General features: G+C 45.1%; 1 protein-coding gene across 2 annotated transcripts in view; it reads left to right on the plus strand.

Annotated features, from left to right (window-relative positions):
* Nucleotides 1-700: 700 nt before the first annotated feature.
* The window catches only part of OPRK1 (opioid receptor kappa 1), a 149,237-nt gene continuing 122,860 nt past the window's right edge, over nt 701-27,077 (plus strand). For both annotated transcript variants that reach the window (XM_044294199.1, XM_044294200.1), the window contains exon 1: nt 701-852. The gene's annotated coding sequence lies outside the window, so the exon portion shown is untranslated. The remainder of the gene's footprint in view (nt 853-27,077) is intronic.

Consider the following 27,077-nt stretch of genomic DNA (forward strand, 5'->3'; position numbering starts at 1 on the left):
TTTCCTCTTTCCATATTAGAAGAGGTCGGTGCCATCAAAGCTTTATTCACTCTGCAGGAGGTCAGTGATTAACCTTTGTTGTAAAACCCCCAGACGATGCGGTAAAGTCATGTAGTATGTATAGAATCTGAATAACCTAATTGCTGTTTATACACCCCCCCCCCCCTTCAAATTGTGGTACATCGAAGTAATACACAGTCTACTATAGGGGAAATTATGCTTTGATTCTTCACAATAGTTCACTATGCAACTATAGCAACAGGTAGCAATCTCAGGGCCACCATTATGCTGCAGTTCAGAATAATCTTGACCTCAGTAATGCGCAGCAATATGAATAGTAGCATTCATTGTGCAGCACACACGGCGGGGGAGGATATGCTATACAACATAATGCTTCATATTCACACTTGTGATAAAATGTAACGTTTTAATTGAAACACAAAAATGAGCTATTGCTCCTGGGTGGATGCCATGCCTTTTGGCTTTTTTTCTGCACTTGGCAGGCAGATGTCATAGTGTCATAGCTTGTGATACCTCCAATCATCAGAGAGCTGTGCTAGAGCAGAGTGCTGCTTCAAACAAAGATCTGGAGGGGGGGAGCAAAGTGGAGAGGAGGGGCTGTGAACCACAAGCAGAGAAAAGTGTCACCATGAGGTTAGCATAGTGAAAGGAGAAGCTGAGAGACCGAGCAGGAAAGTAACATAGATCACATGTGAAAAGGAAGCATGAAAGCCTAACATAGACTTCAGCAGGGAGGTAGTCTCTTCTCTGTAGGGTGTCAGGAGAGGAGCCACTGAGTGACAAGCACATCTCCAGCAAGAGCATCTCATTCCTCTTCTCCAAAGCTGCCAGGTAATTTCCATCTATCATTCCCCATCTTCACTATGTAAATGTACAAAAGTAGTACAGAAAATGGTATATATATATATATATATATATATATATATATATTTAAATGTTTTCTTTAAGATTTTGTGTTCTATCTATATCTTTATGTTTATGGTGTTCTGGTATCAAGATGAGTTTTGCCAAGTAACAAATGTAGCACTTAGCTCAACTACATCCAGCTCTGCCATATCAGCAGGCACCCTAGACACCTCTGTATATTGTATTCTAGAAGTAATGAGCCAATATCTATAGGACAGCTAGACATACGTGCTAACTGTATATATTTCTAACTGTATGCATAAGATGTGCATAGTTTCTACTGGCTTCTAATACGTTCGCTGTGTTTTTATGTTTTGGCTGTAGAATGTCTTTTTATTTTATTTTATATAGTAACGCTATGATGAAGTGCTGAAAGAAAGTGTGAGATCTGGCTATAGGAGATAGCAAAGAATAGCAAAAGCAGAGAGAAGTGACCATTTAGTATTACTGCCACCAGTAATGTAGAACTGATCTGTAGCCGCTTCCTAAGGGACGGAGACAATTGTGCATTGGTGTCACATCGGTATGCTGTAACACATTCAGTAAAGATCTTGCTGTAAGACCTGTTGTAAAGAATGATTTACTCCATCCACATTAAAAGAGACTGAGCTGCAATCTACTCAGCCAAGTGCTTGATCTTGATGTCAGAGGCACTTGTATCCTCTCGTGTCATTGGGAACAGTTGTGCGTGCTAACCATGGTGACAATAATCAGTGACGATTAACCACATAGTTCTTTTTCTTCTAAACTTCTTAGTTTCCATAGGTACACAACTAATCTCTACCGTAGTATACACTTATGTATGTAACAGGAACTATAAATACCTAGTTAATAGGTGGACAATAATAATAATTGATAGTCATGTGAATTCTCTTTAACCTACCAATGTATTATTTCATTATAATATATTATTCATATATTTATATTAATCTGGCATTTGTTAATGTGGTATCCAAATGAAAAACTATGACAAATGTCAGCTGTCGGGTATTTACATGCTTTAAACTGGTAACATAGTAGAAATGGATATATAAAGATAAGGCGATGACGTTAGAGGACACAAAGCAGGTATTGCAGTTGTAATTCCATTCCCATGAAACTCGTCAATCATAGAAATAATGAATGTTTTACCTTCCTTTACCATAAACAATACTTACTGCAGTTTACCCATTGATGGGAATGATGTAGCTTGGCAAAGGAAGGCTATGTAGAATGACAATAAGGCCATTGATAATATGGAAACACGTGATTTATTGGCATCAAGCTCATGCTTGTCGATAAGACACCATCAACTTCACACACACTAGCTTAATCATGATCTGTTTTAGGACTCTTTCTCATGAAACACGTTTAACACAATATCACATCATGCTAGCCAAACCCTTCACAGGCTGCAATTGACAACACAACCACTGGGTGGTCACACATAGACACATGATAGACATCTCATGACACAATATCGTGAAATTATGCTCACTCAAGAGATCTGGCAGGCTGTATTTGTCCATCCGATTCTTGGTATATAATTCAGGTTGTGGCCATTATAGTTAATTGGGCCAGACGGCATTCATGGAGCTTTCAGCCATGCCATATACAGAGAGACCTCCTGAACGCTAGTGTGGTTTTAATCAGCTGGTCATCTCATGGCACACATATAAGGACATGTCTAGCCAAGAGGAAAGGTAAGTAAATACACATCCGAATTTTTTTATTTTTTTGCAGTTTTCACCTCTGCAGGCTTCATCTATAAATGTCAATTGTCCCTGAGCTGGAAACACCTGGAGACCGCACCATATATGAAATTATAGAGAAGTACTGAACTGTAGTGATGTGAATAAAGCACCTGGGTGATATATATCGCTATTAGCTGCTGAGTCATGCTTGTCTTTCTCTCTGTCTGCTCACTCAGCTGCTCACTCAGCCCTTCCCTATCCATAGACGTCTATGAGATGATGTAATCTGATTCTTCAGTAAGCAGCCAGTCTTGGTATCACAAGAAATAAATAATCAGAGACTTCAGAGAGAATGTTAGTTTAGGAAAGGGGTAGGTAGAGGAAAAAAACAGCTGATAACTGGAGAATAAGGATTTTTTTTCTTATATTCGCATGTATTGTTGATTTATGCAAAGTTGTGTGAACAGTTAGTGACCATTTAATTTTTATTTATATGTCCTTGCACTTTACACAATATCAGACTGTGTCGGTAACAAAAGTGTAGCTCTGAAATCCTTACATTTTATTTTATGAAAAACGGGTGTTCCCTCCTGGTCCCTCCAGTATAGTGAAGGTTTTATAGATGTTTTGACTGACTAGTCAAACATGTATAATTGCTGCCACCTATTAGTTTTAAACTGGGAAATACAGAAATTACCCTAAAGGGGTCTTCTGGGAAATAAATATATCCTGTCCTCAGGATAGGTCATTAATATCTGAACAATGGGAGTCCAACTCCCAGCACCCCTGCTGATCTGCTATTGGAAGGGGCTGCAGAGCTCAGATGAGCACTGCAGCCTTTTTATAGCGTACAAAGAGACATGATGTACATTGTGTAGCGGTTGTGCTTGGTATTGCAGCTCAATCTCTGAATGCAACTGAGCTGAACAAAGCCCATGTGATTGATGAACCTGATCACAGGCCACTAGCTCAAGCACCATGGCCTCTTCCAACAGCTGTGAGGTATGGGTCCCAGGAGTCAGACTCCCACCAATCATGTATGGATGACTGAGGATTAGAGTTGAGCGAACCCGAACTGTAAAGATCGGGTTCGTACCGAACTTTAGGTTTTTCGGCACTCGGACCCGAACATTTACGTAAAAGTTTGGGTTCGGGTTCAGTGTTCGGCGCTTTTTGAAAGGCTGCACAGCAGCCAATCAACAAGCGTCATACTACTTGCCCCAAAAGGCCATCACAGCCATGCCTACTATTGGCATGGCTGTGATTGGCCAACTGCAGAATGTGACCCAGCCTCTATTTAAGTCACGTAGCGCTGCCCGTCACTCTGCTCGGATTAGTGTAGGGATAGGCTGCAGGGAGAGATCAGGGAGAAATCTTATGAAGAACTGCTTCTTTACTCAGCAATCTACAGCAAATGTGTTTTGTGGGTGCAGTGTACAATTGTTTTAAGCCTGCCCTGAGCCAACTACTACCGAAAACAAACTTTTTTTCCTTCAGTTAGTCAATATCAATACATAATCGGCAGCCATTTTATGCAATGATAGTGCACCAGCACAGGATATCTGCATGTCTGCAAGTCCAGAAATACTGCTTTGAGACACTGGGGTTAAAAAAACTTTTGTTTCATATAGTGCACATCTAGGATTATAGGTGCATAAGTGAGTGTCAAATTTAGGCCAGAAATACAGATTTTTGCTTACTGGGCTGAAAAAACCCTCTGATATACTGCACATCTGGGATTAGACATGCATAAGTGACTGTGAAATTTAGGCCACAAATACGGCTTTCTCATACTGGGGCATACTGGGGTGAATAAAAAACATCTGTTTCATATAGTGCACATCTAGGATTATAGGTGCATAAGTGAGTGTCACATTTAGGCCTCAAATACAGCTTTTTGCTTACTGGGGTTAAAAAACCCTCTGATATACTGCACATCTGGGATTAGACATGCATAAGTGAGTGTCACATTTAGGCCACAAATACGGCTTTTTGGTTACTGGGGTGATAAAAACCCTCTGATATACTGCACATCTGGGATTAGACTTGCATAAGTGAGTGTCACATTTAGGCCAGAAATACAGCTTTTTACTTACTGGGGTGGAAAAAAAACATCCGTTTCATATAGTGCACATTTAGGATTAGACTTGCATAAGTGAGTGTCACATTTAGGCCAGAAATACAGCTTTTTGCTTACTGGGCTGAAAAAACCCTCTGATATACTGCACATCTGGGATTAGACATGCATAAGTGACTGTGAAATTTAGGCCACAAATACGGCTTTCTCATACTGGGGCATACTGGGGTGAAAAAAAAACATCTGTTTCATATAGTGCACATCTAGGATTAGACTTGCATAAGTGAGTGTCACATTTTGGGCAGAAATACAGCTTTTTGCTTACTGGGGTTAAAAAACCCTCTGATATACTGCACATCTGGGATTAGACATGCATAAGTGACTGTGAAATTTGGGCCACAAATACGGCTTTCTCATACTCGGGCATACTGGGGTGAAAAAAAAAACATGTGTTTCATATAGTGCACATCTAGGATTATAGGTGCATAAGTGAGTGTCACATTTAGGCCACAAATACAGCTTTTTGCTTACTGGGGTTAAAAAACCCTCTGATATACTGCACATCTGGGATTAGACATGCATAAGTGACTGTGAAATTTAGGCCACAAATACGGCTTTCTCATACTGGGGCATACTGGGGTGAAAAAAAAACATCTGTTTCATATAGTGCACATCTAGGATTAGACTTGCATAAGTGAGTGTCACATTTAGGGCAGAAATACAGCTTTTTGCTTACTGGGGTTAAAAAACCCTCTGATATACTGCACATCTGGGATTAGACATGCATAAGTGACTGTGAAATTTAGGCCACAAATACGGCTTTCTCATACTCGGGCATACTGGGGTGAAAAAAAAAAACATGTGTTTCATATAGTGCACATCTAGGATTATAGGTGCATAAGTGAGTGTCACATTTAGGCCACAAATACGGCTTTTTGCTTACTGGGGTTAAAAAACCCTCTGATATACTGCTCATCTGGGATTAGACGTGCATAAGTTACTGTGAAATTTTGGCCACAAATTCCGCTGTCATATAGAGTTAAAAAAAAAAATTGAGTGCAATACCCTACTTCAGGGTTTTTATTGGCAGTTAATTATTAACAGACTTAACCACTTTTTACTTTTCTTGGTGAACGCTAACTATGAGGCAAACATCTAATAAGGGACGCGGTCATGGTCGTGGTGGTGGTATTGGTGGAGCCTCTGGTGCAGGGAGAGGACGTGGCCGTTCTGCCACAGATACACATCCTACTGAACCTACTACCTCAGGTCCCAGTAGCCGCCAAAATCTACAGCGATATTTGGTCGGGCCTTATGCCGTTCTAAGGATGGTAAGGCCTGAGCCTTAAGGTGTAACATCCCGGAGTTATGTTACCAAACTCTTTTTCCCAGCTACCACATGTTAAGTGTATGTGTATTGTCAGTCTATATAATCTATTGTCACTATATGTATTTTCTAGGCCTGTTTCCTGTATTATGCTGTAATTTCCATTTGCACCAGCAGGTGGCAGCAGTATGTAGCAGGATCTTAGCCAGTTTAGTATTGCTAGACTGGAATAGTTCATTCCAGTTTAGTTCCTCCCCCCTCTGTGAGCAGAAGTGGGCCGGTCCCATGTCCTGTCTCATGGGGAGGAGAAGGAAGTTAGTGAGTGTTGGAGCTCCCAGTTATAGGGATCCCAAATCAGGACCCTGTCTCAGTTGAGACCAGAGAACATTCCCAGCCTGAGCCATCAGCCTCAGCTGGTTGACCAGTAAGCAGCCACCTCCAGTCCTCCAGGAAGAGCCATTCCCTGTGAGCATAGCTGTGAGTACATATCCAGAGTCCAGGAGAAGCCAAGTTCCTCCTCAGCTAGTCAGGCCCACACCAAGCAGAAGATAGACAGAGCAGAAGATAGATACCTGCCATATTCTCCGGGCATATGATAAGAAGCAGAAGAGATATTAATCCCTCCCACATATTGCCACCCATTTTAACACTCATTTTATTGCAAGTGAGCCAGGATCCAGGAGTCCAGCTGTACCAAGGTAGGAGACACCGTTGACACTACTATACCTACTACACAGAGACATTATCCCCCTCTGGCATTCCTCACCTGGTACGTGAGTTGCAACACCTTAAAGGGCCCTGAGACTATAGCCTGTGCACATTGCAATTGGCATCACAAACAAACTATAGACTTATATACATCTATCCTGACCCACTGCATAGTTGGCCACCGTACCACGGTCCTGCTCACTGCATAAAATGGCATCACTGGAACAGGATTCGGATTGAATTGTGTGCCTATACCTGTCCAACAGAACCGGATCCAATTGTGTGTTAAAACTGATCAAATTGCATGTTTCACAGTATTGCAAGAGCTGCAGATTGTGCAAAAACTTTGAAAATGGACTTCATTACTTTCATTGCTGGACCTGAAAACGCTGCATTGTGCGCGTCAGCACTGCAAGAGTTAATCAGCCATGTTTCCCTCATGGCTCAGCATCTCTATGACTTTCAAGAGCGTGAAGATAGAGAATACGCCCCTCAGAAGTGGGAAGAGACAAGCACGCCCCTTCAAGAGCGCAAAGTTATTGTAACCGCCCCTCAGAGATGGGAAGAGACCAGAACGCCTTCTCAAGAGCGCAAAATTATCGAATACGCCCCCCAGAAGCGGGAAGCTTCAGTAACGCCCCTCAGGAGCGCGATGATGTCGAATACGCCCCCCTAGAAGCGGGAAAACTAAAGACTGCCCACAGTGAACTTTGTATTGCGAGCCAAGGGAGTGCTGACTCCTCCCTCTGGGCTCCACCCTTATCTCTGGCATTCTGCTTGGTCAAGGAGGCAGTAAATATGGCGCTCCCTCAGCCCAAGTGGAGCCAAATGACAATCGGTGGAGAGCCGGTATATGAGGAATACCCTCCGGAGATCCAAGTCTCCCAGCTTCTGAAGAAAAGTGGTCCTTCTATCTTTGCTACCAGCCCAGAGGCAGTGGATCCCTCCGCGGCCAAGGAGTCCGCACCACTTACCTTGACCAGCGCTCCTGACATTCCAGAGAAGGCCGCTGTCACTATCCCAGTCCCCGCGGAAGAAGACAAGACCCTGGTCAAGTCCCCGGAGGCTGTGGATCCCTCCGCTCCGTCAATTGCCAGTGCGAAAGGCGAGACTCCAGTGAAGATGGGCGCTGACGTCAAACCTGCTCCCGCGGAGGACTCCGCTGACGTCGCTGTGCAAGCCACTGACCAGCCTGCACGCGAACGGAGATGGCACCTCATGATGACAACCAGGAGGCACCGGAACCGTCCGCCCGGCCGCGACAACAGGTAGGAGCTACCGCGCTCCCTGAGGCCCCGGCCCGGTCCGCATCTGCCCCTGCACCGTGTCCTGCGGCCCCTGAAACTGCCACCAGGCCTAGGCCTGCTCCACTGAAGTCACCTACTGGTGGGGCGGGGCCGGCTGGTGTTTCCACTCCGCCGCCGAGTTCTACTCCCATCAAGCCGGGATGTCTAAACCCCGAAGTGCCCCGGGAGATAACTGCCTTTGCCCAGACGGCCTGGGAGTATAAATCCGCCATCGAGGAATGGGTGAAGCAGGTGGTGGATAACCCCCAGCCAGAAGACCCCAGACTGACTAGGCGGACCGGAACCGTCCTACGGTTCTCTGTAGAGAGAGGGGTCGGTTTCCTTCAGGACAATCACTCCGGATCGGAGGTTTACGCGGGCAGACGCTCAGTAAAACGGCACTACCTGCTGCAGGCCCACCATAACCTGTATGTGGGGGATCAGGTGGAGTACACCCCCATGAGCTCAGTACAGGGCCCCTTTGCTGCTGGCATGACCCTATTGGACAAGCCACTCACCCCTGCCGTCACCCCAGAGACCTGGCAGGAGGACCCAGGCTCTGCGGGCAAGACCAGATGCTTACAAGAGACTCCTGATGGCAGGCTACGTTTTAGAGAGCAAACCCAGCCAGAGCCTGCACCTCTCATCCCTGACCTGGCCGCATCACCAACCCTGAGGGTAGGTCAGATTAATAACTCGGTCCTAACCTTTAATCCCAAAGTGCAGCCGTACATTCTGCCTTGGAAGCAGCCGTACATTCTGCTGCATCCCTGCCTGAGCCCCTTCAGCCAGAGGTTCTGAGCCCCTCTGTACCGGCTAGGGATCCCGGATTACAGCAAGTTACTGCAGCATTCTCCAGGCTGTCAGCACAGCCATCCTCAACCGCCACCACTAGAGGGCAGTGGAGGGTGAGGACCTGTTGGCCTTGTGTGTTTTTAACGTTTTCTGTTTCAGGTTGCCTAGTTAGTCCTCACCCTGATGGTCATGCTCTGTTAATACTCCCCCCATAAGTACTTAACCCCCTCATGTCCAAGTTCAGTGTTTTATCCCATTTCTCAGGTTACTTGATAGCCTTTTGCTCTTATGACATTTTATACCTTTGGATTACAATTAACTTTTGTCTTTGGGGATTACAATGGACTTTTATCAGTTTCCAGAGGATTCTACAACTTTAAGCACTTCCAGGAAAAAGGACTCAAGTTATTGTTGAGCCTATCCTTGCATTAATAAATTGCACTATTTAATAAAAATGTTTTATTGCAACATAAAAGCTTGCACCCAAAGAAAAGACTCAAATGCTACCTCTTTGTGATTTTCATGCTATTTAACACTATTGCACTTATTGTACCAGTTATCTGTTACGCAACGTTCAAGATAACATGCCCATTGTGTGTATTCTCCTAGGTGCCGCAATGTGAATTTATGTACTGTTTATGATGATTGCACTTAACCATTGTACTTAACAAAAATGTAGTAACTTACTTAAGTGTGCCTTACTTAACAGCTCTTGTTCTCTCCCCTCTTTATACGGACTGTCTTCATGAGGACGTGAGTTATGTTACCAAACTCTTTTTCCCAGCTACCACATGTTAAGTGTATGTGTATTGTCAGTATATAGTCTATTGTCACTATATGCATTTTCTAGGCCTGTTTCCTGTATTATGCTTTAATTTCCATTTGCACCAGCAGGTGGCAGCAGTATGTAGCAGGACCTTAGCCAGTTTAGTATTGCTAGACTGGAATAGTTCGTTCCAGTTTAGTCCCCCCCTCTGTGAGCAGGTGGGCCGGCCCCATGTCCTGTCTCATGAGGAGGAGAAGGAAGTTAGTGAGTGTACCAGCCGCCCCAGCTAGGGGAAGGTTGTGTTAGTTGGAGCTCCCAGTTATAGGGATCTAAAATCAGGACCCTGTCTCGGTTGAGACCAGAGAACATTCCCAGCCTGAGCCATCAGCCTCAGCTGGTTGACCAGCAAGCAGCCATCTCCAGTCCTCCAGGAAGAGCCATTCCCTGTGAGCATAGCTGTGAGTACATATCCAGAGTCCAGGAGAAGCCAAGTTCCTCCTCAGCTAGTCAGGCCCACACCAAGCAGAAGATAGACAGAGCAGAAGACAGATACCTGCCATATTCTCTGGGCATATGATAAGAAGCAGAAGAGATATTGATCCCTGCCACATATTGCCAATACCTGCTGGGACCTAAATGACTAGTGCTGTAACTCGTATGGATTTATGATGCATCCAGTAAATACAAATTGGATTATATTACAAGTCTGGATCTCATTTATTCCTAAATTACTCCGACTAGCAACACTCATTTTATTGCAAGTGAGCCAGGATCCAAGAGTCCAGCCGTACCAAGGTAGGAGACACCGTTGACACTACTATACCTACTACACAGAGACATTATCCCCCTCTGGCATTCCTCACCTGGTACGTGAGTTGCAACACCTTAAAGGGCCCTGAGACTATAGTCTGTGCACATTGCAATTGGCGTCACAAACAAAAACTATTAACTACATCTACACCTGACCCAGTCAGTGCATGTTATTGCACCAGTGTGCATTAGTCCCAATCCGGTTTACTGCACAGGCGCTAGTCAATTTGGTGGCCCACACTGGATCCAGCACGTTCACATTATCTCCCACCCAGTCTTCTGGAGAAAGCGCACAGGTGGCACCTGAAACCCATGCCCATCAGTCTGTCACATCACCCCTGTGCATATCGGGGAACCTGTCTGAGCCTCAAGTCATGCAGCAGTCTCTTATGCTGTTTGAAGACTCTGCTGGCAGGGTTTCCCAAGGGCATCCACCTAGCCCTTCCCCAGCGGTGGAAGACATAGAATGCACTGACGCACAACCACTTATGTTTCCTGATGAGGACATGGGAATACCACCTCAGCATGTATCTGATGATGACGTAACATAGGTGCCAACTGCTGTGTCTTTCTGCAGTGTGCAGACAGAAAAGGAGGTCAGGGAGGAAGACTGGGTGGAAGACGATGCAGGGGACGATGAGGTCCTATACGCCACATGGAATGAAGGTCGTGCCACTGACTTTCAGAGTTCGGAGGAAGAGGCAGTGGTGAGACCGAGGCAACAGCGTAGCAAAAGAGGGAGCAGGGTGCAAAAGCAGAGCAGCAGTCGCCAAAACAGTTCGCCTGCTACTGGCCACCGTCACCAGGGACCGAGCACACCAAAGGCAGCTTCAAGGAGTTCCCTGGCATGGCACTTCTTCATACAATGTGCTGAGGACAAGACCCGAGTGGTTTGCACACTGTGCCATCAGAGCCTGAAGCGAGGCATTAACGTTCTGAACCTTGGCACAACCTGAATGACCAGGCATCTACATGCGAGACACGGGCTGCAGTGGAGTAAGCACCTTCAAAACCAAGAAAGGGCTCAGGCCCCTCCTGCTCCCTCTTCTGCTGCTGCCTTGGCCTCTTCCTCCGCCTCTGGAGGAACGTTGGCACCTGCCGCCCAGCAAACAGAGGATGTGCCACCAACAACACCACCTCCGTCACCAAGCATCTCCACCATGTCACATGGAAGCGTTCAGCTCTCCATCTCACAAACCTTTGAGAGAAAGCGTAAATTCCCACCTAGCCACCCTCGATCCCTGGCCCTGAATGCCAACATTTCTAAACTACCAGCCTTTGAAATGCTGTCATTCAGGCTGGTGGAGACGGACAGCCTCAAACAGCTCATGTCGCTTGCTGTCCCACAGTACGTCGTTCCCAGCTGCCACTACTTCTCCAGGAGTGCCGTGCCCTCCCTGCACAACCAAGTATCGGATAAAATCAAGTGTGCACTGCGCAACGCCATCTTTGGCAAGGTCCACCTAACCACAGATACGTGGACCAGTAAGCACGGCCAGGGACGCTATATCTCCCTAACTGCACACTGGGTAAATGTAGTGGCGGATGGGCCCCAGGCAGAGAGCTGTTTGGTGCACGTCCTTCTGCCGCCAAGGATCGCAGGGCATCATTCTTTGCCTCCTGTTGCCTCCTCTTCCTACTCGGCTTCCTCCTCTTCTACCACCTCCTCATCCGGTCAGCAACAGACCTTTTACCACCAACTTCAGCACAGCCAGGGGTAAACGTCAGCAGGCCGTTCTGAAACTGATGTGTTTGGGCCCCACACCGCGCAGGAGTTGTGGCGGAGTATAGAACAACAGACCGACGAGTGGTTGCTGCCAGTGAGCACCAAACAAGTGGAAGCACACGGCGAAGGCAGGGGAGGAGGAAGAGGTCGCCAACGCAGCTGTGTCAGCGCCAGCACCTCAGAAGGCAGGGTTAGCATGGCCGACATGTGGAAAAACTTTCTCACTTTGCTGCAACAACCGGCCCCAACTGCTGATATAGAGCGTGTTAGCAGGAGGCAGCATTTGAACAACATGGCGGAACAGTACCTGTGCACACGCCTACACGTACTGACTGATGGTTCTGCCCCATTCAACTTCTGGTCTCCAAATTGTCCACATGGCCAGAGCTTGCCCTGTATGCCTTGGAGGTGCTGGCCTGCCCTGCAGCCAGTGTACTCTCTGAACGTGTATTTAGCACGGCAGGACGCGTTATTACAGACAGACGCAGACGCCTGTCCACAGCCAACGTGGACAAGCTCACGTTCATTAAAATGAACTAGGCTTGGATCCCTCAGGACTTGTCTGTACCTTGTGCAGAATAGGCAGTTCTAACAGCCTCAACCATCGATCCTTGTACTCAAGTGCACTTATTCCTTTATTTTTTTATATGTCCCAATATTTTGGGGGATACCCCTATGTAAAAATGCCAAATAATACACATCTGTGTTGGCTACCTATTCCTCCTTCGCCGCCGCTTCCACCTAGACCGCCACGTGAGCCTACACCGCCACATCCACCCATTCACCGCCTCCTCAACCTCTTCCTCCTACATCATTCCTAATTTTTATTTTTTGAAGGTCTTTTATGTTTTTTAAATTAATTTCCCTATCCACATTTGTTTGCAGAGCATTTGCCATGCTCTTAAGCACATTTTGCTGCCCTTTGCAGCCCTCTAGCTCTTTCCAGGGCTATTTTAGAGCCATTTTAGTGGACAAAAGTTCGGGTCCCCATTAACTTCAAGTTCGGGTCAAGTTCGGTCCCGAACCCAAACTTTTTTTCAAGTTCGGCCGCACCTGCCGAACGCGAACATCCAGGTGTCCGCTCAACTCTACTGAGGATAGATTTTTATTTAAATGTAACCCCTTAATGACCAGTCTGTTTAGTACTTTAGTGACAAAGTACTTTTTTTTTATCATTGCATTCCAAGAGGTATAACGTTTTAATTTTTTCGTCAATGTGGCCATATGAACTTGTATGGGCTTTTTTTGTGAGGGACAAGTTTTAGTTATGAATGCATCATATTGGCATACATATAACTAATTGATTAACTCATTAAGGGTACTTTCACACTAGCGTTGTTAGAATCCGGCAGGCTGATCCAGCAAGCCGTGTACAAATGGATAGCCTTTTTTTCCGGATCCATTAGACGGATCTGGTGAAATGCCGGATCCGTCTCATCAGGTATCATCCGGTAATATCCGGTATTACATTTTTTCGAAGGTCAAAAGCCCCCAAGCATGCGTGGACCGAAAAAGCGGATCCGGCGATGCAGCAATTTCCGTAGCACTTGGTACCGGATCCGGCATTAATACATCTCTATGGAAATTAATGCTGGATCCGGTAAGTGCGGTACTGTTCTGGGATTTTGGCCGGGAAAAAAACGCAGCATGCTGCAGTATTTTTTCCGTTCAAATACCATACAAGGGACAAGACAACCTGATGCATACTGAACAGATTGCTTTCCATTCAGAATGCATTAGGACAAAACTGATGTTTTTATTTTTCCGGTATTGAGACCTTTTACCAGATTTCAATACCGGAAAAGAATAATGTTAGTGTGAAAGTACCCTAAGGCCTCTTTCAGACGGGCGTTGCGGGAAAAGGTGCGGGTGCGTTGCAGGAACATGCGCGATTTTTCTGCGCAAGTCCAAAACATTGTAATGCGTTTTGCACTAGCGTGAGAAAAATCGGCATGTTTGGTACTCAAACCCGAACTTCTTCACAGAAGTTCGGGCTTGGGATCGGTGTTCTGTAGATTGTATTATTTTCCCTTATAACATGGTTATAAGGGAAAATAATAGTATTCTGAATACAGAATGCATAGTAAAATAGCGCTGGAGGGGTTAAATTTTTTTTTTTTTTAACTCACCTTAATCCACTTGATCACACAACCCAGCTTCTCTTCTGTCTTCTTTCTTTGCTTTGTGCAGGAACAGGACCTGTGGTGACGTCACTCCGGTCACTGTGACATGGTCCATCACATGATCCATCATTTTTTTATTTAAGTTTTACTACTTTTCCACTATAAAAACAACAAAAAATGGTTTTGCATTGCTGCATGCCAAGACCCGTAACTTTTTTTTATTTATTTCTACTGAGCTATGTCATAGCTTGATTTTTGTGGGACGACTGGTAGCATTTATTGGTACAATTTTGGGGTATATATGATGCTTTGAACACTTTTATCCCCTTTTTTTGATGGTGGATAAGCAAAAAACTGCAATTCTGGCATTTTGTTTTGTGGCTTTCAGTGTGCTGGATAAATTACATGATAATTTTATCATTTAGGTCTCACAGATGCAGAAATACTTGTAATTGCTCTGTTTCAGATGCTTTGGAGAAATTAAATAAAACTTAATTTTAAAAGCACAAAAAGATGATAAAAAATATTTGAAAAGCAGCAAGAAGAGCTGATTTTTTTCTTTTACTTTTATGAAATTTAGGTAAGCAAGTAAGTAAAGGTTTGCACAGAGCCAGCTTTGTTGGGTGAAGGGAAATAAGCATCAGCCACATATTTTTCCTGCTAAATAGAAAAGTCATTCATCTAAGGCCTCATGCACACAACCCTGCCGTTTTTTGTGGTCCGCAAACCGCGAATCTGCAAAAAACGGAAGCCGTCCGCGTGCCTTCCGCAATTTGGGGAACGGAACGGGTGGCCTATTGTAGAAATGCCTATTCTTGTTCGCAAAATGGACAAGAATAGGACATGCTATATTTTTTTTGTGGGGCCACGGAACAGAGCAACGGATGCGGACAGCACACTGAGTGCTGTCCGCATCTTTTCCGGCCCCATTAAAGGGAATGGGTCCGCACCCGAGCCGCAAAAAATGCAGCTTGGATGCGTACCACAACAACGGTCGTGTGCATAAGGCCTAAATATAATGTTCAAAAAATTGGAGTAATACCAACAGCTGCAATGGAAACTTAATTGTGGACAAGTTGCTGTTGAAGAAGCCTTTCAATGCAGAGGTGTAGCTAAAGGCTCAGGGACCCTGATATAACAGTATAAGGGTGCATTCACATCACCGTTTAGCTTTCAGTTCTTCTAAATCGTCAGAAGAAGAGAGAGAGCGAGAAAAAAAACAGGATCCTGTAAAAAAACGGATCCTGTTGCATCAGTTACACATAGGATTGCATCGGATCCATTTTTTTAATAGGATACAGTAAAAAAAAAAAAGGATCCTGTTGCATCAGTTGTCATCTGTTTGGGTGATTTCCATCTGAGATCTGTTTTTTTAGATGGAAACAAAAGTACTGCATGCAGGGCTCTTTTTCCCGTCTAAAAAAACGGATCTCAGACAGAAATGACTCAAACGGATGATAACTGATGCAACAGGATCCTTTTTTTTTTACTGAATCCTGTTTTTTTTTCTCTCTCTCTCTCTTCTTCTGATCAGAAGAACGGAAAGCTAAACGATTGTCACGACCCTTGGTCATGGTTGTGACTCCTTGGGAGCCGCATGCAGTTGCCGCGGTTTGGTGTTGTGTCAACCGCAGCTGGGGGCACTTAGAGTTTTGCCTTAGGTGCCGTTGCCGCGGACAACAGGCATGCGTGTGGCTGCCCTTGGCAACGTGTGTTTGTGTGCACTTCCTTTGTCTGTTTGTTGTGTACGAGGTCATGTTTGTATGCACTTAGACACCTCCCTTCACTTGCGGTTGTCCGCAACAACGTCTGGTGTTGTGTGCTTGTGGTGGCAGTGTCTCGGCCTGCTGGCTGTTCTTCAGGACACGGTTGCCACGCATGCCGTTGCCGGCGGTAACAGGTGAGTGTGTTTGTGTGCTTTTCCCTTTGTGTGGCTTCACTACCCTGCCTGGTGTTGGAAGGGTTAACTCCCTTCTTTCTGTGTGAGCACTGGGTGTGTCTGACTGTTGGGTGTGGCTTCTTGGCCCTATAAAGCCTCAGTGTAAGCCAGTAGTCAGTGAGGGTGCTTCAGCCATGCTTGCTGGAGACATCCTTCTGGTTATTTAACAACTGCCAGTGGGGGCCACCCTTCTGGTCATAAATTTATGTTACACGGTGTTATGAAGGTGTGTGTGGGGTTTCCTTATTATTGCAGCTTATGGTCCTGGGTTCCTGTGTGATGTTTGGTGTGTGCTGTGTTCGTTTGTGTTCTGAACAGCAGCACTTGCACATGGGTTCCAGGCATTGTTGTCTGTGGCAGGTGAGTGTTGTGTTGGTTGCATTTGCCTGTCACTGCCATAAGTTGTTTCTGTTTCCCCTTGTAGCTTGGCCACTTTAGACTCCTGTTTCTCCGTGTCCAGGAGGAACGGGCTGTCTACCCAGCTCCTAGCTCAGGGAACGACGGAGGGTCAGTAGGGATCCGAGGTTCCTGAGCATGGGCCCTCCTACCTTTAAGGGCGGCTCATGCAGCTAGGAGTCAGGGTCAGATTAGAGAAGCGCTAGGAGGTGACCTGCTCCCTAACTCTGTGGTTCTGGCCAAGTAGCAACCTTACCATCACCTGGTACCGCACGGCTGAGGGTTTTCCCCATCCTCAGCCGTGACAACGATGATGTGAATGCACCCTAACTTGTACCCTCGCACCCTGAGAAACTTCTCTTCACGGCCTCTAACTGCAACCCACCTGTAAATTTAAGATATATAGTTAGCAATTTTACCTCTAAGCATCAGCAACCATGGTGATCTAGGTCCTCAATCTGCAGTGACATCCCTTGACATTGCTGTAGTTGAAAAGGGTTGCCCACTCCTGGAGTTCTCCTGTACTAAGAACCAGCTGTTACTAAAAGATCTGGTTCTTAGCGCAGTCTACTGCTTCACAGCTGGCATCAGAGGAAGCTCTGATCCCAGCTGTTAAACCTTTGATTGCTGCACTCCATGATCACAACGTGATTAAAGGGGATTAGTCCTATGATCAAGTCACCGGATTTTCCAGTGACTTGATTGGAGACTGGGGGAGCTGAAGACCTAGAAAGAACCCCAACTGTCTGTCCAGTTATCCTGCTGTTAGGGCACACTAATGTTGTCTTAGCAGAGGCTTGTGTCATAGAGATACAGAGCAGAATGTATTAGCATACAGGAGTATGCTAATAAATAACTTTAAAAAAAAAGTAATAAAATAGTATACCCATAATGTGCTAAAAAAAAAAAACTGTATGAACTTCAGGCAGCATGTTATAGAGCAGGATGAACTGAGCAGATCAATAGCATAATATAAAAAAGATTTAGTAAAACATGTAATTTATTCATTGAAATCCATGATCTTCCTATGCTTAGGAGTCATTTGGACATTCCTAGCTGTTCTGTCTTCATAAACGTTCACACAGTGTGCAGTCTGACATTCAGCCTAAACCATTCCTGTCTTCCAAATAATAGAACTGTTCTTTGTAGTCTAACTTGTTTATTGGTCAACAGGTTGTACTCTCTGAGCAGTGTGCGTGAGTAAGAGATTGTACATTTGATTGGTAAAACTATAAGAATACAAATAACACATATAAGTATTAGGCATAGCATAGCATGTACTATAACATTAACAGTCATGAGTGAAAGTAGATGGCAAAATGGCTGCTTATACATAGGATTGAATGGCTAGCTAACAGTAGTAACAACTCCCTGAGTAACAATTATAACTAACTGAACAGCTCTGCATAACAAGATGTCCCTGAAAGAAAGGTAGATCTCTCTCCAGATATGCATTTACTAGGATGGTGGAGTTTGAGAAGGAGACATGCATAGGGCAGATCTGTACTGTGTCATGGATACTTCTCTTTCTCAGGATGCTTTGCACTCCCACAATGCAGTGTACTACCCACAATGCAGTAGTCTTTGTAACAGGCAAAAAAAAGTGCATTACAACTTAACACTGCTAGATGCGTATACGTCTGACAAATGCATTGCAATACCAGATCCGTCTTTCTGGTTGTCATCCTGAAAAACAGATCTGGAATTGATCTTTTTCACATTTTTAAAGGTCTGCGCATGCGCAGACCGCAAATACAGATCCTTTTTTCCAGAGTACTTGGGGCCGGATCCAGCATTAATGCATTTCAATGGAAAATAATGCCGGATCCGGCATTCCGGCAAGAGTTCAGGATTTTTGGCCGGAGAGAAAACTGCAGCATGCTGCTGTATTTTCTCCAGCCAAAAAACGTAAGAGGGACTGAACTGATGCATCCTGATGCATACTTAACGGAATGCTCTCCATTCAGAATGCATTAGGATAAAACTGATAATTTTTTTCCGGTATTGAGCTCCTGTGATGGAATTCAATGCGGGGAAATAAAAACGCTAATGTGAAAGTACCCTAAGCTGTTCTACCAGTGACTGACAGCAACTTTGCATGACTAAGCATACATGGGTGACTGTCAAATCAAGTCTTACAGAATATTTTTTCATGAAACTATATATCAGTCTGCTCAGCAACTGTACTTCTGCTTCATAACATGTTGCCTACAGATTGCACTATATTTTCTTGGCAACAAGTTCCCTTCCCTTCCAATTCACACTGTAGAGTCTTTTTCACGTAGCCATATGAGAGCTTGGTTTTTGTGGGACAAGTTGAACTTTGTAATGGCAACATCTAATATTGCATACAATAGAAGCTTGGAAATTCTAAAATGTATGGAACTGGAAAAAACAAAATGCTTCCTAGCTGTCTTACATTTAGACCATTTTCTACGCTTAAAACAGGCATAGAAAATGGTGAATGAGCTGGGCCTGCCAGCTCATTCCCTTCCCCACCCACACCACACCCACAATTTTAGACCTGGCGTGAGCAGGGCAAAGATAGCTTACCGTTGCGCCACTATCTACCTAATTTAGGCGTATTTCAGTATAGTAAATGATCCTCTATGTACACAGTTGGAGACCTTTTTTTAATGGTTGCATTTCACTCATTATGTGCTAAAAATTACATTTTTAATTGGTCGCTATTAAAAATGTTGGGCCGTTCTGTCACAAAGGGTTATATTTCGAGCTGTGAATAATACTTTTACTTTAACATTGTGCAGGTAATTTAATAAACCTTATCTCTAAAGGTCATAAACACTTATTTAAGCCACATTCTTTGCAGTAAGATAAGAATTGAGCTATAATTAGTGCTTAGGAGGTCAGAAATAAGGAGCCGTCAGTTGAGTTGCCTGACAGAACAGAGTGAAAATTCAGAATCTGCTACTAGAGATACTCAAAGCTGTACAGAGAAAGGGGTTAATTTTTTTTTTACTAAAGACCAATTAAAAAAAAAAAAATTGTTTAGCTCAAAATTAGTACAATAGTAAAAATTTAAATTGCCCACAAAGGTGTCCATAGCCTTAAAGGAGTTAAATGGCCTAGAAGCCAACAACCCCATTGATGGTAAACAATGGCCGTGTGAAAAAAAACAAAAAACAAAGAAACAGTGCAGCTGTCTTCGACAGTCCAACCAGTCCCATGCTGCTGATGTCCTGTTTAGAGATGAGCCAATTTTTCAAATATTCGATTTGGTGGGTTCGATGAATTTTCCGAAACAATTTGATCTGAACTTATTCACCGTAAATCGTGTTAAAAAACAGCTATTTCCTGGCTACAGAGAGGCTTTATAGTGGTGTAAAACACTGTGCCTTACGGTAACATGTATAGGGAGTCTGCTGTGTTAGTGAAACAATACTGCGAGTCAGTATGACACGCAGATGACAGGCCTCACTCTTAGAATCACTGCACACTTCACTTTTTTGGGCAGTTACGGGGCCAAAACTGACCAAATAACTCAAGTATGAACTCAGCCTTACAGGTTGACGTAAGCGTCAAGAAGAAAAGAACTCCTTTTATACAGTCGTCAGCTGATTCCACACAGATGTCTACAGAACCTGTTCAATTAAATGCTTAGATGCATAGTAGAGCCCCTGACAGAGTGGAGAGGGTGTCAGCAGTAAGTTTGTGTTGACGTCGCTGAATATTTTGCCCTTCTTCTGATCCGTTGGAACAATAACCCCCAAAAAACAGATCCTGTCTTCACTCGGTTAGCATTTGGTCAGTAATCCATCAGTATTGCTAATACAAAAAAAACCTAAAAAAAAACAGGAGTGGATCCAAAACAGAGATGACACGTGAATGAAATATTTGCATGTCTTCTGTGTTTTGTACCAGCTCCTGCTTTTGGTCAAATAAACGGTGATGTCATCCATGCCAAAAGGGCAAAATAGTGGCCCAGTCATGGAGTGGGGAGGGGGGGAGAACAGAGTGGAACAGAGTGGCCCAATGACATAGTGGTGAGGTGGCAGCAGCAGCAGCATGAGGAGGCCACAGAGTGGCAAGGTGACATAGTGATGAGGTAGCAGCAGCAGCAGCAGCATGGGGAGGCCACATAGTGGCACAATGACATAGTGTAGAGGTGGCAGCAGCAGCAGCATGAGGAGGCCACAAAGTGACCAAGTGACATAGTGTTGAAGTAGCAGCAGCATTTGGAGGCCACAGAGTGACCCAGTGATATAGTGTTGAGGTAGCAGCAGCAGCATGAGGAGGTCACAGAGTGTCCCAGTACTCTTTGACGATGGTGGGTGTAAGAAGGAGCACTTGGCCTCAGATGTGTGGCATCTGGTGGGTGGCAGCATCAGAATAGTAGCTGAGGCAGGTAGCCAGAAGAAACCGGTCTCTTTTGTCAAGGTGTGGGTGAGGCAGCATGGATGATCTAATCCGATGCATCAGGCATTGGTGGGTGGAAATCCTGGCTGATCCATGCCTGATTCATCTTGACAAAGGTCAGTCTCTCCACATTTTGGGTTAAAAGGTGAGTTCGCCACACTAAACCCCCCTCTCTGATGCCACACTACTGGCCAGGAAGAACAGCTTTTCCAGGGCAAACTTGGCCAGTTGTGGCCACATCTCCAGTTTGGCTGCCCAGTAGTCCAGCATATCTTTGATGACGGGTGGCAGGGTGCACTCCAAGTATGCCACCACCTGCTGGTTCAGGTTCTGCTCTATGTCTAGCTGCTGGTGAGTAGTTTCTTTACTAGGCGGGCGAAAAAAAGCTGCTCATCAGCGACTCTAGACTCAAGCTGCTGCTGATGGAGCTTGTACTGCTCCTGCCACCCGCCACCCGCCACCCAGCAGCCATGGCATTGGAACATGAGCGCAGAGTATGGACAATGGCACAGATAGGCAGCGGCCAACTGACTACATAGGATGTCTCTATAGTAGTTCAGTTTGTCCTCCCTCTCAGCGGGTGTAAAAAAGGCCCCGGTGTCGTGGGTCTAACATGGTGCAGGGCTAGTAGTCATCCATATGGAGAATGGTGATAATTTGGCTGTAACTACACAAGCAAGTGAGCATGCATCGGGCCATTTGCAAAAGTGACTCAGAGGGACTCCCTGCCTCCATCTCCACTGCTGCATACTGCCAAGGTGTGCCTGGGTCATCTGCCTCATCTTCCTCATCTCCCTCTTGCTCCTCCAGCTGCTCCTCCTCTCCTGTCACCTGTGTAGAAAAACCACCCATTTCGCTACATATTGCTTGTGCTCCAGTGTCCTCCTCCAGTTCAGCCCCCACGGGGCTCATGTGGCCGTGAGATGTAGGCACTACATCTCCAGTCCCCTGACCAGCCAGATTTACCAGCATCTTTTCCAGGATATGAATCAGTAGAAAGACGTTGTTCATCCCGTAGTCCTGGCGACTGACAAATAAAGTGGCCTCCTCAAAGGGCACGAACAAACAGCAGGTGTCACATATGAGTTGCCACTGGCTAACATCGAAGTTACACAGGGGAGTACCTCTGTACGCTTGGATCATCAAGAAATAATTTATGGCCTTTCTCTGTTTGTATAGTCAGTCCAACATATGGAGGGTGGAATTCCAATGGTTGAAAAACATCGCATATCAGCGTATGTTGGGGGACGCCGTTCTGCTGCTGCACCGCCGACACCATGTTCTTCCCGTTGTCGGTCACCATGGTTCCGATTATGAGTTGTCACAGAGAAAGCCAGGATTTAATTTCTTGATGAAGGACACAGAGCAGTTCCTCCCCTGTGTCACTCAGTTTGCCCAGGCAAACGAGGTGTAGAACAGCATGAAACCGCCATGCCCTGCACATGTGGTATGCTGGAGAAGCACTGTAAATTTTCCCTGCAGTGGAGGCTGAGGCCATGGTGGAGGATGAGGAGGCAGAGGCGGACATTGTAGCAGGACCAACGGCGTGACAACGCGGAGGCAAAATCAGCGTCACCTGGCCAAGTTGCTGTTGTGGCTGGGCAGGAGCCACATTCACCCAGTGGGCCATAAGTTACAGCTACCGACCAATTTTCCCCAAAAAAGCTGTATCACAAACAAATTTCACCAATGAATGGCTAATCGACGCAATTACTCAGTCCCTACAGAAGAAAGTCTGCATTCATCGACCAATTTTCCCCAAAAAGGCTGTATCACAAAAAAAATTCAGCACTGAATGACAATGTAAATTCACAGCAGAACGGCTAATAAGAAGTACTTATTTTTCCTATTAATAAACACACCAACAATGGCTGTATGACATTATAAATTTACCGCAGAACGGCTAAAGTAATAACACATACTTATTTTTGTTATTAATACAGGGCAACAATGTCTGTATGACAATGTAAATTCCCCGCAGAACGGCTAATAACACATATTCATTAATACACCCCAACATTGGCTGTATAACAATGTCAGTTCACTGCAGACCGGCTAATAAGACGTATTCTTTTTCCTATTAATACACCCCAAATAAATAAATATAGCACTCACAATTCACCGCAGAACGACTAATAGGAAGTATGTATCTATCTTATTAATACACCCCGTAAATTACTGTAGTACAGTTGAACTTCACCGCTGAACGGCAAATAATATTTTTTTTGCCACTAATACATGCCAAAAAGGGATTTCATTTTCTCAATTCAACGCACAACGGCTAATAGGCCCTTTTTCTTTTTTCCCACTACTACACACCAAAAAAGGCTTTAGAACATGTAACTGCAGCCGTGAAGGGCAAATAAAGTAATTTTTTTTGCTACTAATACACGCCAAATAGGGCTTTAATTTTCTCGCTTCACCACACAACGGCTAATAGGCCCTTTTTCTTTTTCCCCACTAATATACACCAAAAAAAGACTTTAAAACATATAACTGGGCCGTGAACGGCAAATAATACTTTTTTGCCCACTAATACATGGCAAAAAGGGCTGTAATTTTCCCACTTCACCATACAACGGCTAATAAGTAGGGTTGAGCGAACCCAAACTGTAAAGTTCGGGTTTGTACCGAACTTTAGGATTTTTGGACCCTGGACCCAAACCCGAACTTTTCAGTAAAAGTTTGGGTTCGAGTTCGGTGTTCAGCGATTTATTGGTGCTTTTTGAAAGGCTGCAGAGCAGCCAATCAAGAAGCGTTTTACTCTTGTGCCCTTAGAAACCATCACAGCCATGCCTACTAATGGCATGGCTGTGATTGGCCAGTGCAGCATGTGACCCAGCCACTATATAATCTGGAGTCATGTAGCGCTGCATGTCACTCTGCTCTGCTGCTGTGAGGGAGAGAATAGGAAAGAATCTTTAATCTGAAGAAGTGCTTGTTAACTCAGCGATCTACATAGATTTAGTTTTGTGGGTGCAGTGCACAATTTCCCTGCCCTGAGCCTAGTGTCACAGAAAAATAACTTTTATCCGTCTGTTAGTTAGGTGGGCGGCGGCGGCCATTTTATGCAAGCTCAGTGCACCAGCACTGCATATGTGCTTTTGTGACATTCAAATCCAAGCTTAAAATACTGCAATAATAATCTGGGTTTAAAAAAACACCCATTTTTGGCAATATCCTACATCTGGTGCTATTGCAGCACTTGTCAGTGTGGAATACAAGCTTGCTATACTTAAATAATTTTCTGGGTTTTAAAAAATAAATTTTTGGCAATACCCTACATCTGGGGCCTATGCTGCATTTGTTAGTGTGACATACAAGCTTGAAATACTGCAATAATTTTTTACCCATTTTGGTAAAAAAAAACTACATTTGCAGCCTTTTCTGCATCTGTCAGTGTGAGATACACACTTTAGATACTGCTGTTCTATTCTGTTATTTAAAAAAAACACACCCATTTTGGGAAAAATACTTAATTTTGCAGCCTTTGCTGCATCTGTCACTGTGAGATATAAGCTTGAAATACTGCAATAATATTCAAGGTTTAAAAACAAACACCAATTTTTGGCAATATCTTACATCTGGTGCCTTTGCAGCATTTGTCAGTGTGAAATACAAGCTTGCAATACTTCAATAATTTTCTAGGTTTAAAAAAACACTCATTTTTGGCAATACCCTACATCTGGGGCCTATGCTGCATTTGTTAGTGTGACATACAAGCTAGAAATACTGCAATAATTATCTGGGTTTAAAAAAACACTGATTTTGGTAAAAAAAATAAATAAATTTGCAGCCTTTGCTGCATCTGTCAGTGTGAGATACATGCATTAGATACTGCTGTTCTATTATGTTATTAAAAAAACAGCCATTTTGGGCAAAAAACTAAATTTACAGCCTTTGCTGCATCTGTCACTGTGAGATACACACGCTAGATACTGCTGTTCTATTATGTTATTAAAAAAACACCCATTTTCGGAAAAATATAAAATTTGCAGCCTTTTCTGCATCTGTCAGTGTGAGATACATGCGTTAGATACTGGTGTTCTATTCTGTTACTAAAAAAACACCCATTTTGGGCAAAAAACAAAATTTGCAGCCTTTGCTGCATCTGTCAGTGTGAGATGCAAGCTTGAAGTACTGCAATAATATTCAGGGTTTAAAAAAACACACATTTTTGGCAGTACCCTACATCTGGGGCCTATGCTGCATCTGTCAGTGTGAGATACACGCGTTAGATACTGCTGTTATATTCTGTTATAAAAAATAAAATAAAAAACATTTTGGGCAAGATCCTAAATTTGAGAAATATGAGCGTCAAATAAGGGACGTGGCCCCGGTCGTGGTGCTGCTGGTGGAGCTGCTGTTGCAGGGAGAGGAAGTGGTTGATCTGTGCCAGCTACAAGCACAAGTGAAACACCTTCCTCAGGTGCGAGTAGGTGACAGAACCTGCAGCTGTATTTGGTTGGGCCCAATGCGGCTCTACGAATGGTGAGGCCAGAACAAGTACAGGCTATAGTAGATGGGGTTGCTGACAGTGCCTCCAGTTCCTTCACATTGTCTCCCACCCAGTCTCCTGCTGAAAGATCAGAGTTGGCACCTGCAGCCGATGTCCATCAGTCTTTCACCTTACCCCCTTGCAAATCAGCCAAGCAGTCTGAGCCCCAAGTCATACAGCAGTCTGTTCTGCTTTTTGATGACTTTGCTAGCAGGGTTTCCCAGGGCTATCCCTGCCCCAGAAGTGGAAGAGATTGAGTGCACTAATGCCCAACCACTTATGTTTTAAGATGAGTACATGGGAGGACCACTGCAGCATGTCTCCGATGATGACGAAATACAGGTGCCAACTGCTGTGGCTTTCGAAAGTGTGCAGACCGACAAGGAGGGCAGGGGTGAAGACTGGGTGGAAGATGATGTGGAGGGCGATGAGGTCCTCGACCCCACATGGAATCAAGGTCATGCGAGTGACCTGTGTAGTTCGGAGGAAGCGGCGGTGGTCACACAGAGCCACCAGCACAGCAGAAGAGGGAGCAGGGTGCAAAAGCGGAGCGGCCGTGCCCACCGCAGAAAGGTACCTAGCACACCAAAGCCAGCTCCAAGGAGTTCCCTGGCGTGGCAGTTCTTCAGACAATGTGCTGACGACAAGACACGAGTGGTTTGCACACTGTGCAATCAGAGCCTGAAGCGAGGCATAAACGTTCTAAACCTGAGCACAACCTGCATGACCAGGCATCTAAGTGCAAAGCACGAGCTGCAGTGGAGTAGACACCTCAAAAAAGAAAGGTCTCTGGCTCCTCCTGCTTCCTCTTCTGCTGCAGTCTAGGCCTCTTAATCCACCTCTGGAGTAACAGTGGCACTTGCCAACCCACAAACAGAGGATCTGCCAGCAACACCACCACCTGGGTCGCCAAGCATCTCCACAATATCCCACGGAAACGTTCCTCTTCTGCTCCAGTGTTTGGGAGATGGAGAGCTGAAGTAGCCCCCTACCCACCCGTGATCCCTGGCCCTGAATGCCAGCATTTCAAAATTACTGGCCTTTTAAATGCTGTAATTCCGTCTGGTGGAGACGGAGAGCTTTAAAAGCCTTATGGAGGTGGCTGTCCCACAGTACGTCATGCCCAGCCACCACAACTTTTCCAGGTGAGCCATCCCTTCCCTGCACAACCAAGTGGGGGACAAAATCAGGTGTGCACTGCGCAACGCCATCTGTGGCAAGGTCCACCTAACTACAGATACGTGGACCTGTAAGCATGGGCAGGGATGTTATATCTCCCTAACAGCACACTGGGTAAATGCAGTGGTGGCTGTGCCTGAGGCAGATAGCAGTTTGGCGCATGTCATTCCACCACCGAGGATTGCAGGGCACTTCAGTTTGCCTCCTGTTGCTTCCTCCTCCTACTCCGCTTCCTCATCCTCTACCGCCTCCTCATCCGGTCAGCATAACACCTTCACCACCAACTTCAGCACAGCCAGGGGTAAACGACAGCAGGCAGTTTTAAAACTTATCAGAGCTGCTGCATAAAGTGCGGGCTGTCTGTGCGCGCTTTCGGTGTTCTCACCCTGTTGCTGCCCGCCTGTCAGCGCTGCAGCGTAACTTCGTCCTTCCCGCTCACCACCTCATATGCGACGTGCCCACAAGGTGGA

Source organism: Bufo gargarizans, chromosome 5, assembly GCF_014858855.1.
Source record: "Bufo gargarizans isolate SCDJY-AF-19 chromosome 5, ASM1485885v1, whole genome shotgun sequence".
NCBI lineage: Eukaryota > Metazoa > Chordata > Amphibia > Anura > Bufonidae > Bufo > Bufo gargarizans.